This window comes from Crotalus tigris, unplaced genomic scaffold (assembly GCF_016545835.1).
Source record: "Crotalus tigris isolate CLP2741 ecotype Arizona unplaced genomic scaffold, ASM1654583v1 scf7180000024293.1627790, whole genome shotgun sequence".
In the NCBI taxonomy this organism is placed as follows: Eukaryota; Metazoa; Chordata; class Lepidosauria; order Squamata; family Viperidae; genus Crotalus; species Crotalus tigris.
Genome location: NW_024100466.1, coordinates 1563479 through 1577102, shown reverse-complemented (window position 1 = coordinate 1577102; position 13624 = coordinate 1563479). Strand labels below are relative to the sequence as shown.

Below are 13624 nucleotides of genomic sequence, written 5' to 3'. Positions count from 1 at the left end.
GTGCCTCGCTAATCAGTATCTCCACAGCCCTGAAACAAGGAATAATAGCACTCATCACTAATATTTCATTAAGAATCACAAGGACCCTAAAATTTTGATGATGATGATGCGTCTCCAATGGATCCTGGAGATTGCAAGTGCAAAGCTACCTTCAGCTTCACCTAGGGCTGTCTGTTAGGCGAGGTTAGAAAAGTCAGGATGGAAGTCATTACCTTTTTTAAAACATGTGTTGTGGATGTGATACATGTAAAAAAGGCAAGTTTCAACTGAGTGATCACGATTACCACCTTTTTTGATCCCCAACAGATGCTCCTGATCTCTCTCGCCAAACCAGTCCATCACTTCTGCTGATTTTGAGAGTCCTAACAAAGGAGTCCCAACTCAGCTTTGGGTTGAATACCCTGATTGCAGGACGGAGCTTCTCACTCTTTGCCCTCTTGTCCCTAAAGTGTGTGAACCCAAACAGGTAAGCCTAATAAATTTTGTCCCCTTCTTGTCTCGTAACTAAGTCGAGAATTTGGGTCTTGTTCGTTCATGGCTCGCTTTTGATTGTACATGATAACATACATTAATATAAGCTGGGAAAGGAGAGGGAGGGAAGGAGGGGGGAGGGAAGGAAGGAAGGAAGGAAGGAGGGAGGGAGGGAGGGAGAGGGACAGAGAGAGAGATTTGTGTGTGTGTGTGTGTACTTATATTATCTTAAGACAGGCTTGGAAATGTACATCTCTCTCTCTCTCTTAAAAATGTAGATAGGATGCTGAATTCTATTCTAATTCGTAATTTGACACTTTGTAAAGAATTCTGGTTGAGAAGTGAATCATTCTACGTAAATTGGAAAAAGCTATGCTCCTGATGTTACAAAAGACATCATGAAATGTGGTCTTTCGCAAGTTTTAAAAGGCTTTTATGTTCTAAAAATGGGAAGATCAAGCAATGTGTTTCTATTAGCCCAGGATTTAATACAGTTCAGGATTAAATTAATTTTATATGCTTAGTATGTGGATTCTTTTTTTCATTTTTCCTTGGTTCCTCTCTCCTTTTTAAATTTATTTTATTTCATTTTAATTTCTGTAATGCGTAAAGTTTTTTTTTTAAAAAACCCATTATTACATCTCTGATGTGTTATTTATTTATTATTTTGATCTTTATTTATTGGTTTGTTATACTTAATTAATTTTTAAAAAACTGGGTGTCTTCTTCTCAAGCCATGGTGAAGCCACCTGAACCATTGATATGAGCAGCCTCCAAGCCAAGCCACCAACTGCAGTTCTGGCCATCCTGGCTGTAAGTCCAGCAAGCGCTACAAGGTGCCAATTCTCTTTCTTTCCCCTGCCAATCACATCTGTTACTAGGACAATTAATATGCTCCCTCCTGTTGGGAATAGCAGCCAACCAGGGCACCAATATTGATTCAAGGGACATGAAAACTCGATTAACTTTTAAGGCTCTTTGCAATTGGGGTAAACATGGAGACGAGACCTGCTCGATGCAATACAATTAAAGTGAAATGCAATTCCTCTTAACAAGCCTGCATGAAAGAGATCAAACTGGAAAGGAAACAATGTCTGCTTCAATTACGGGTTTGATCTTTGAACACCGGAGGCTAGATCTGTTCTGGGGATTTAAACTGGCATATGATTTTCAGATGGGTTGGCATGATCCTAAAAGACCCCTCCACTTCCTAGGGTAGGTTGAGGTTAACATTAGAAAGGCTTCCCTCTAGAATGTGTGTGTGTGTGTGTGTGTGTGTGTGTGTGTGTGTGTGTGTGTGTGGCAAGCGCACGTGTGCGCGCACAGCTCCATGTGAGTGGCGTGCACGCACCCTCCACTCACATAAATGGAGCTTCCTGAGTGAGCACCTTCTGCTTGTGTAAGTGGAGCTTTGCATGCAAACACAAGTGCTCTTTGCTCAAGCACTCTCCGCTCATGCGAGGAGAGTTTCAGGCATGGTGGGGGGGGGGAACCCCTGCTCTGGAAGGCATGGGGGCAGATCAGAAGAAATACGTTAGGACCACAGCTTCAGCAATTTCTCAGAGGGATGCTAGCAAACTGGGCTTTCTGTTCCAAGTCTTTAAAGCCAAAAGAATTATCAGTAATCCTTTTGGGTTGTTTTTAAATGCACTGCATTGTATGAGCATTAAAACTAGGAGCCATCACCCCATTATTATTATTATTATTTTTTAAAAAATATTTCTTACTCAAATAAAAAGAGACGTGGAATGAAGTTCAGTTACAAGTCAGCTGTGCAGCAACTACAGCTGTAACTGCAGGACTGATTTTTTTTTTTAAAAAAAGAAATCTGTCGTTTATTTGCTTTTATGTCTCTTGCAGTTATAGCGCTCTATGCTTTTAACAGAATGACAGAAAACAGGATTGAAAGAGACTTTGGAGGTCTTCTAGTCCAGCCCCCTGCTCAAGCAAGAGACCCTATGCCATTCCAGACAATCTCTCTGTCCAATCTCTTTTTAAAAGTCTCCAGGGATGGAGCATCAAGAGCTTCTGGAGGCAAGCTACTCCACTGATTAACTAATTATTCTCACTGTCAGGAAATTTCTCCTTAGTTCTAGGTTGGATCTCTCTTTGATAAGATTAAACTCCTTGATAAGATTAAACTCAAAGGAAGCCTCATAAGAGCAGCCAGCTAACAGGAAGGATGTTGGATCTACACAAGCTGCATAGGGATTAATTGACCACAACGTCAATGGTTAAAAGCAAATGGAGAATTTACTGACATTTACTGACATTTCTTCCTAGCAAGCTGAGGGAAAGCCTTTATGACTCGTAAACCTTCTCTGGGACGTCACAAGTCCCAGTTTCCATATGGCTGAATCTTGTCTGGTGTTTGCACCAAGCAATTAAGCCAGCAGAGATAGAACTTCCTGGTTCCTGCATGTTATTTTTTCTGGAGCCAACTTGAGGCAGCATTTGCAAAACTCAAAAGCAAGCCTTGATTTTGTAGAAGTTCAGTTGACCTAACAGAGTTATTGTCCCTATAAATCTTAGGGAGAAGAAGCAAAAAAACCACAATGAACTTGTCCTAACTCTGACAGTGCTAGCTATAATGATGTCCCCATTAGCTATAATTAATTCGCCTAAAAGAGATGAAGTTTGGAGGGATATAACATACAAGGACTGTAATTCATGGCTATAGAAAAATCCTGATGCTGGTCCAGGGATTCTTAATAGGATTAATTATGAATCAGTTTATATTACTTAGAACATGTAGCTCTTCTAATCTAACCACCTGCTTGAGCAGGAGACCCTATATCATTTCAGACAAATGGTTGTCCAGTCTCTCCTTGAAAGCCTTCAGTGATGGAACACGCACAATTTCTGGAGGCAAGCTGCACCACTGATTAATTGCTCTCACCGTTAGGAAATTTCTCCTTAGTTCTAGGTTGCTTCTCTCCTTGGTTCCATCCGTTGTTTCTTGTGTTGCCTTTTTGTGCTTTGGAAAATAGTTTGATCCACCCTCATCTTTGTAGGAGCCCCTCAAATATTGGAACAACACTATCATGTTCGCCCAGTCCTTCTTTTCACTGGACTAGATATACCCAATTCCTGCAACCATTCCTTGTACGTTTTAGCCTCCAGCCCCCTAATCATTTTTGCTGCTGTTCTCTGCACTCTTTCCAGAGTCTTAACATCTTTTTTGGATTGTGGAGACCAGAAATGAATAAGTATCCCAACTATGGTCTTATTAAGGCTTTGTAAAGCGATACTAAAACTTATACTTGCAGATTCTGCATTCCTTGCATCCTTAAAAATCAAACCTTATCTTAGGGCCACTAAACTTTTATTTAGAACTGCAGATCTCTGGATGATCATAGTCCTTTGATCATAGCCGATACAATTTGTATTATCACCTTGTTCACTTTTAGTGGCTATCTGGAGATCTGCAATCCAAATTTGGTGGCCCTAAACCAGTGTTTCTCATCCTTGGAGGTTTTAAGATTTGTGGACTTCAACTCCCAGAATTCCTCAGCCGGTTGCTACTGGCTGTAACCTTCAGAGGCTAAAAGCATTCTTAGCCATCCAAAATTTGAATAATTCAATTTAAACTGTTGCTTCAGAAACCATAGAAGCATGAATCATGCTGAAAGAAAAGGTCAGTCTGATTTATATAGGGATCATTTGCAAAGGCCTAGGGAGAACTTCAAAGCTGCTTTTTACAAGCAACAAATTCAAGAAACCGAAGGGACTTGGGCGGAAAAAATACAAATTACTAGCTATCTAGAGATTGTATGAAGGAAGATGGGTTCATCTCTGATTGCAAAACATCAGAAGGTGTCAAGGGTTTTGAAGGCGTTTTTTATACCGTGTAATTTTCAAAGGTGAACTTGGATTCCCAATGTATGAATATGATGGACTGGTGGCCGGCATGATCGGGGCTCCCAAAAGTTTTAGCCATTTGAAAAGGAAAAAGAAAGTCAATTTTTCAACTCTGCGCTTCAGATCTCGCCGCCTTCTTTCCTTCCATATTATTTTTCTAAGAGATTTTCTTTTGTGCAAGGGTAGTCAGGCATGGCCCATTCTGAAAGCAGCCAGCACCCAACAGCCATCACACCTATCTTCATGCACCTCTTCCAGCCTTAGGGAATTCCTAAATTCTTGCACACGTCAGACCTTTAGCCTTGGAATCCGGCAAAACCGCATCAATGCCAGGACATGCACAGGGAGAAGAGGAAAAGGGCAGGTGTGTATCAGTTAAAGTGAAGACGATGATGGTGACTTTGTCAGCTGAGCCCAACCCCTTCCCTCTATGCATCCCATCTAAAACAGGGAGGGAGTTTCCATCATGTCACCATGATGTTCTGACTTTCTGCAGATGCCCGTAAATACATCTAGTTTGGTTCATGGCAAAGGCGCCCTTCCCTTCCCTTCTTTTCTCTTCCTTTCCTTTCCCTTTGCTTCCTCTCCTCTCCTCTTCCCTCCCTCCCCCTTCCCGTCCCCTCTTCTCTCCCTTCCCTTCTGTCCTTCCTTCCTTTCCCTTCCCTTTGCTTCCTGTCCTCTTCCCTCCCTCCTCCTCCCCTCCCCTCCCTTCCCATTATCGTTTTAAAGGTATGGTTTGATTTCTGAACAAGCCCCACTTGAGGTTGCATCTTAGTTGACAAATAAAATAAAATAAAAACGGTGGCCCAGGGGTGCAGGTTCTGATTCCAACTGAATGTCTAATGTCTGGACCCAGAAGCCAGCAGTGGAAGCAAAGGGCCATTAAAGGAACAATGGAGACAGGATGCAGCTTGTTTATTTGGTGGGAACACAACCTAAACAAAGACAACTGCTGGACACCCTCTCAATCCAAAGGAAGGAAGCTGAGGAAATTGAGGGATTATACAATTAAAATAAATCTGCTAGAGATGCCCTGAGATAGTTATTTCAGTTAATGACAGAAAATAGATCTCCCTAAGGAAAGATCCATGGATAGCAAAAAAAATATATGTGTATTCAGGGCCATCCATGGGGGCAAAGAAATACAAATAGTGAAGATGGCTGCCATGTCCACACCCATCAAAGTCCCTGTTCCTGTGTGTGTGTGTGTGTGTGTGTGTGTGTGTGTGTGTGTGTGTGTGAGAGAGAGAGAGGGGGGGGGGAAGGAGTTACAGTTGCTTCCAATAGAAGGACTTCTCCCAGCTCTATCAAAACCAAGATTTCAGCATCTGTATTGTGAGAAGAGAAAGAAATATTTTGGGGAATATTAAAAACGCAGAATATATTTCCCCAAAGGGATAATGGAGAATAGTTTTTATCTTCTTTTTAAAAATCATATAGTCTCCTCTCTACAATTGTAGAGACCCAGATTTTGAGTTTTTCAAAGCCTGATGAATTGTGGACCTTTTAAACACAAAGAAGGCCCAAAATAGTGTGTCAAAGAATGTTTTCTCCACACTCTTTCTAGGGCCTCTGCATCTTTTTTGTACCATGGTAACCAGAACTGGAGGCAGTGTTCTAAGTAAGGTCTCAGTATTATCACTTCTCGTAATCCTGATATTATCCCTCTGTTGATGCAGACTAGGACTGCATTGGCTTTTTTGGCGGCTGCAGCACACCATTGATTCATACTTAAGATAATGTAAATGTCAACGCCGCTAACATCGGATGTTTTTGCATTGACAACAGATGGAAATGTAGCCATCCTTTACCTTTTGCTTTTAGAGTTAGATGATGCTGGGGAGGGGGTATGTGAACGCGAGTCCAGCTGGATATAACAACACTAAGCCTAGCGTGAGAAACAAGGTTATTGTAACCAGAGCTGATAAGCAATTGGCGGGCTGGAGAACTGGAGAGGAAGCCCGGGCTTCAAGCTTATTGGGGAATGTGATTTATGACAGTTAATTGGAGGAGGGAATTGTGCTTTGATACTATGTGCTCAGGGGAGGTGAATTCAGTTTTAGGCTTCGATTATGCAGTGCCGATATTATGCTACTCAAAATAAAGATTCTTTAAGGTAAACAATGCCTCGAAGTTCTTTTGAAGAGTTTCATCTGTCGGAATCATGACAGTACATTTGCAGAATTTTAAGAGAAAAACATCCATTTAATGTTACATCACATTCTCAAAACTCTTATGGACATGCAGTTTTCTTTTACTAATTTGACATAATGAATTTTTTTTTCAAAAAGCAGACAAGAAAGATGTACGACACCTCCAGTATAATTTTAAACAACAGAATACTCTAGGAAAGGGGGGGAAAAACCCTTTATACAAGAGGTTTCCTTATGTCATAGCCTAGAAAATAAATCAAGTCTGTTTTTAAAAAATCCCATTGTATTTCCAAATTAGGAATTGCATGGAAAGTTGGCTCAGAGCTGTTGTGGTAGAGCATTATCTCAGGATATCTAAAATATCATGGCTTAGCCTGTTTCCAAGAAACAAAAGAAACATTCAGATCAAGGGCATCTGTAGAGAACATTAGATTAAGCTAAAGTGGTTCAGCGTGTCATCAAAAGCAACCCATTACATAAAGCCAGAATAAGAATTTTAATCTGGTCATGTTGTGTAGCAGCTTAATTGTCTCTCATTAACCAAGGTTTAACCACTTGTGGACTACTGGGATTTGGGTGACTGGGGAATTCTGGGAGTTGAAGTTCACACATCTGAAAGTTGTTGAGGTTGAGAAACACCGGTTATTTATCAATGCAGAACTTCTCAATATGGGAGCCATAAGACATGAACAGATTTGGTTGGAGAAAAATTTGGTGCAGGATTGAGGACCTAACTCCACTTAGAACTTCCTATGAGCAGCCTGAGCAGATCCAAGCATGCATGTAGCAAAGCTGGAGTATGGATGTCTGGGCCTGGATCATGATGAGACTGGGCAAATCGGAGATCCTCCAGTGAGATCTTGCATGGATTCATCCCTCAGCACTCCTGGAAATGTATGTTTAATTTTGGAGAGTGGTGGCATGTTTATTTTCGGACCCCAATGAAATTGTTGGTTTTGTTCATGGGAGATGAGCCCAAACAGGTTTGTGGGGAAGTCATAGTGCTGCCAGGTTTTTAAAATTCTGGAATAGGTCAAACTTTTACAAATTGTGTTGTGCACAATTTTACAATTCTGCAAGAACTTGTGGTTTTGCAGAGACAAAACAAACAAAGAGACAAAGGAGCTAAATGCAATCAATTTCCCGTTATAAATGCTTTCCCTCTTGATCAAGACTTTTAGGATGATGGTGGAGGAGAAGAGAAGGACAGGTTCCATAGCCTGAGTGAGTTTGAAAATTCCTGATGAAGTTTGTAGAACCAGGCATAGTGTCAGGAAGTTAAGTGAGACTTTATTAGAGAATAAACAGGATTCTTCGGCTGGTCTGACACTCATATTACAATAGATAGTATATTTTGGGGTAAGAGAGAGAGATGTGAAGGATGTCTCTTGTCATCTTCAAGCATTGTTCTCTGCACCAGATAGTTATATTACAGTAAAAATGAGATCTGAGGGATTATAAAATTGGCACCCACAGTTGTAGGAACTGGGAATGCTTGGAAGAATTATTGAACATGTGTAAGCTTCATGCTATATAGTATAAACATATTTTGACTTGAATATAAATAATAGTGTGAAAATAGTGTGAAAAATGGTCATAAGTTACTTTTTGCAGTGCCGTTGTAACTTTGAACTGTCAGGAAACGAGCTGTTGTAAATCAAGGATTACCTGCAGTTGTGTCTGCTGTAGCAGCATCCTTCCAAAGACCTGGATTTCTCCGCCTCGCTTTCCATTTCTATTCCTGTAACCAGGCAGGAATATTCAAAAGCCGGTTAGCAGCTGTCCTAGTTTCTCTGTGATTACAAGCGTTTCCGCACGCAATGCCTCTTGCATAAATATATTGATATCCTGGCTGTCCGTGCGGGTAACTCCGTATTCCTTTCTCCGGTTGCAAAAGGCCCTAGCCTGCCATTTATTAGCAATGTTAATGAACTCAGTTTTGTTCCCCTGCTGCACTTGGTGAAGGTTTCTGAGTGAGTAAACCACTGCAGCACGGAGGTCTGATTATTCTGACATTTTAGCAACCGGCGTCCCAGATATTGGCAGCCCAGCAGCCATTCAGAATGTGTGTGTTAAAAGTTCAATGTGGGCTACTTTCAAGGCAGATACATCACTGAATTTTTAAGAACTTTAGTACATTAGAAGCTCTCCATTGTTGAAAACATTGAGAATCTAGGAAGGAAATATCTCTGAAATAATGATCCAACAGGTCAGGGGTTGTTTAGTAGGATAGAAATGTAGGAAGGAAAAAATGAATGAATGAATGAACGAACGAATGATCTCACTACAGCTTAAGCAAACTTGCTGCTCAAACAAAGATTAACTGGAAAACAAAGGGCTTTTCCCTGTGGTTTGCTATAGGGATGCATGTGAAGAACAGCCGATGGTCCATCACTGCCTCAATGGAAACCTGGTGGCCACAGACTTCACCACAACTTAATGATGTATTGTGTTTCCTTTTTGCTGCTCTGCTGTTGGTGCTGAGAAGCTGGGAAGTTCTCCCTTGGTCAAGTACAAGTAGAAGCCCAGGGTCTCAATCAGCAGAATAAGCAAATGGACCTCAGCACTGCAGGACTAATTTGGAAGAAGTTGAAATATATGAAATTATGCACACTGCAATAAAAAAAGTCCATGAGATGGATTAGAAAATCCAAAATCATCTACATGTACTTCCACCTCTTCTTTGCTGACGATGGTGGCCTCTAAACTTCCACGATACAGGATATCAATTGCTACTCCATATTTAATTTCAGAGCCTTTAAAAAAAATAAGAATCTGCAAAACATAGGGATGCTATGCTGTTATTAAGCAACCTCCTTTCTTTAACTTTGCTAAACCCTTGAGTCTTTGCGTGGAATAGCTTTGTAGGGTCCAATCACGCACCAGGCAGGACCAGCCTGCTCCCAGAAGTGTCCTTCATCTTTCTGTCTTCTTTCTTTCCTTGCACAATTAGTTTCATTTCATAAGCCATAAATAGACCAGAACAAGGACAATACTGAAGCTGGTTCAGTGGCTGTGAATATAGTGCAAATTTAAGCAGCAGCAGCAGTAATACCGAGTACTGTCACTATGGAGGAAGGAGCAAAGATGCAAATCATATAATTATTTCACCCCAGTGAGCTGGAATTAGCAGGGAAGCAACTTTGAACTGCATTTGTACAAGTACAAGAGATGATAACCAATTAGATAACCAAGATGAATGGACTCAGTTACGGTGACATTGAAAAACCTGAAGGACCAGGTTGGGTTGAGATCATTTTGGACAAAAGAGGCAACTTAACATCCTTCAAGGAATGGTGGTGTCACCATTCAATTGTTTCAATCCAGAAATGCTTAGATGCTCCTGACACCAAAATAATAGTAGTTAGTCAATTGCCGCCATTCCTCCTATTACTGTTGTCAGCATGGCTGATTTTAAACAAAGTCATTTTCAAGAGAGATGATTTTTTATAGTTAAGGTGCCCTGAGACCCTTTCCACAAACAGTTCAAGTTATATGATCAATATTTTTTCTTTACTTTCTCTTGAACGGTTGAACTTTTGCTGACTAACCCAAGTTCTAGTTCGGCATAAGCTTAACACATCAGCTACTATTCCTCTGCAGGCTAATAAATGTAGATTCATTCTCTTCTCCATCTACTCAAACTTGAAAAATATTAGAATTAAGGTACTTCTCTCTGAGAATTCTGTAAGAGCTATTCAGCTGGAACTTTGAAAGAGAGCTCACGCTTTATATCTATTGGTCTTAATAATTGAGTGGCATTTCTACAGAAGTACAAAATGGATGAGAAACTGGGAAATTTAGTGGAATTGCAGAGAACTTGAAAAAAATGATTGTAAAAGGGCCAAGATATTCATCTAAGTTTTTTATGTGCAGTCCCTGATCTTCTAAGATTCTTTTATGGGAGCGCTCCCTTGCCAGACAGAAGAATATTGAGTCAGGCGAGTGATCTAATAGAAAGTAAAGTATTTTCCAATAAACAGTGAATCCAGAAGCTCTAACAAACACCGAGAAGCAGCTATTGTTCGCTGAAGCTCTGTGACATTTTTAACAAATGTCTTTTGTGCATGAGACTGAATTGCAGATTAAAGTGGTAGATCATATGCAAAGTAAAATACTTTTAAAAATCTGTCTTTGGAAGGAATAAAAACCAACAGTCTTCTTTGAATGAAGCTCAGCACTCGAAATATGGCATCTAATTCTGGTTACCACAATACAAAAAAGAGGCTGAGACCCTAGAAAGAGTACAGAGAAGAGCAACAAAGATGATAAAAGGTCTGGAGGCTAAATCATAGAATGAATGGTTGCAGGAACTGCATATGTTTAGTTTAACAATGAGAAGATCCCAAGAATTGCAAAGGAACAGGGGTGGGCAACTCTGGCAACTTTACAGCTTGTAGACTTTAATTCCCAGAATTCCTGAGTCAGCATTGGCAGGACCCAGGGCATGTGTCTTCTTCTGAATTAATGAGATGGATAGAAACAATTTTGCCTACGCAAATTGATCTCCAGACAATATGTTCTGATAAAGATGCTTAACTCAAGAATGTATTATGATTTGTTATTGTTGTTGTTAATTGCGAAGTCGTGTCCAACCCATCGCAACCCCATGGACAACGTTCCTCCAGTCCTTCCTGTCCTCTACCATCTTCTGGAGTCCATTTAAGTTCACACCTACTGCTTCAGTGACTCCATCCAACCATCTCATTCTCTGTCGTCCCATTCTTCTATTGCCCTCAATCTTACCCAGCATTAGGCCCTTCTCCAGTGAGTCCTTCCTTCTCATTAGGTGGCCAAAGTATTTGAGTTTCAACTTCAGGATCTGGCCTTCTAAAGAGCAGTCGGGGTTGATCTCTGACCGGTTTGAACACCTTGCAGTCCAAGGGACTCGCAGGAGTCTTCTCCAGCACCCTAGTTCAAAGGCCTCAATTCTTTGGCGCTCAGCCTTTCTTATGGTCCAACTTTCACAGCCATTATGATTTAGGAGAGGAGAAAGTGTTTCCTCAGATGATCTGCTCATACATATCTCTACCAGACATCAGATATAAATGATTTGCAATTAAATTCTCCTTCATTGACCTGAATGACAGCTGGTCACAAAAAAAAAAAAAATGTAGGATAATTTTCTTGCATGAATCAGGATCCCTATTTTCATTTGTCTTGAAGTATACATGTAACAATTCTTCAGGGGAACTTTTTTATACCTAGAGGAGGCTGAATATTGTTGACTTAATTCAACAGATGCATTCCTAAGTGCAAGATCTAGAAGAATCTACTCCTTCCTATAGCATAAGGGAAAGTCCATAAGGCAGGGGGTTAGGAATAAATCACCCTCTAAGCCTACTCATTTTGATAATGTTTTTCTCCTTTTCAGTTCAATTAAGATGTACGCAGAATAATTAAGGTATTTGCAGGGAATAATGGAGGAGAACCTTGGATTCAGATTCTACGTGTTGTTATTTGTTTCTCTCTGGTAAAATAGAATAGAGTTTACATGTGTGGTTTAAGAACAAAAAGGGAATTCAGGGTTCTTTTTTTCCCCCTAAGGGGGGGAATCTCTCCCACCCATTTTTGTCATGATCCCAGATAATCAGATAAAGCCAACCCACACACACACCCCATCTGTTCCTGGAGGGAAACTAATAATGTGAAATACAAGAAAGTATTGTAACCAAATTGCCTGGAATCTTTTCTAAGAGAAGATGGGGTGGGTCTTTTGTGAAGCTTTTGTGAGTTGGTGCACTGTTTGTTTTTCCCCTACAAGTATTTTCAGTGCCTTTGACAGAATGCTTCTGCCTCTAACAAAATGAAATTCTCCTACCTGCATTCAAAAATGTTGCAATTACAGCCACGATTAATTGTTCTCACTATCAGGAAATTTCACCTTAGTTCCAGATTGGATCTTCCTTTGACGAGCTTCCACCCATTGCTTCTTGTCCTGCCTTCTGGTGATTTGGAGAGTAAATGGATGCTTCTGACAGGCCTTCAGGTGTTGGAAGACAGCTATCATGTCATTCCTAATCCATCTCTTTGTTGGCCAGACATACCTAGTTCCCTTAATCATTCACCAGTTTAGTGTCTAGACTTTTTACCATCTTTGTTGCTCTTCTCTGCACTCTTTGTAAGGCTGGAAGACTTCAAGAAAAGATTGCCCAACTATTTGTCCAGAATGGAATAAGAAGTGGACTCAAAGACCTCTCAAGTCCCTTTCAGCCCTGTGATTCTATCATTCTGTGATTCAGCCTTGGGACTATTGGAGTGTATGGAAACAAAGAAGCAACAGATGTGTTGTGTTCTCCTGCTCCCACCAAGGGTCATTCCTAAGACCTTGGCAGTTCCTGGGGTGCTCTGAGTGTCATTGGCAGCTGGTTTTTCAGTTGTATGCACAGTCAATTTCTTCAGTGGACAACTCTGTTTTTAGAGCCAATTAGTGCTAGCCAACAGCTGTTCAGTCACACCAGTAGCTGTCTTAGAACTGTTGCCTCCCTAGTGACATTTCCTGACAATTAATTACCAATAGTGGTAGGAACTGGGTAGCATCATTGCTGGCCACTTCTGCCTCGGTTGATTAGATGAATTTTGCATTCTCATAAAGCTCTTTGATGCTGCAGGGGAAGTAATTTTCAACAAGTGTTTTGGATCCTCTTTTATACATTCATTCCACTCATTTATTGTTTCTCTCGTTTGCCCTTTCCTGCACTCGAAGCTGCGCAAGTTTCAGTTTGAGTAGAAGAATTGCTAAAAATTAATGCTAGGAATGGAGCACAGACTGAATTTGGTTCTTTTAATTTTACTTATTATGCATCTGCATCTAAAGGTTTGTATCCTCACCAAGTGTTTGCTTTCTTTTAAAAAAAATTAAATCACTTATAATTAGAATATTCTTCCTCCAGTCATGCATTTCCTAACTTAATTCTTCTGACACATCATTGCAATTTGAAGCAGGTTTGGGAGGACTCTGGAGACAAGCTAGAAGAGGAGTAGTGGTCCTGAAGGGCTCAGAAGACCTTAAGCTCTGCAATTGGATGGCTCAGGAATTCTGGGAGTTGAAGTCCACATGTCATAAAAGAGCCAAGGTTGCCTATCCCTGATCTAGTCCAACCCACTGCTCAAATCCAGTCTCTTCTTAAAAGCCTCCA

General features: G+C 40.6%; 1 protein-coding gene across 1 annotated transcript in view; it reads left to right on the top strand.

The window, feature by feature from the left end:
* The first annotated feature begins 333 nt into the window (after positions 1-333).
* Positions 334-13624, top strand: part of GPAT2 (glycerol-3-phosphate acyltransferase 2, mitochondrial) — a 58280-nt gene continuing 44989 nt past the window's right edge. The window contains exon 1 of the mRNA XM_039324182.1: positions 334-466. The gene's annotated coding sequence lies outside the window, so the exon portion shown is untranslated. The remainder of the gene's footprint in view (positions 467-13624) is intronic.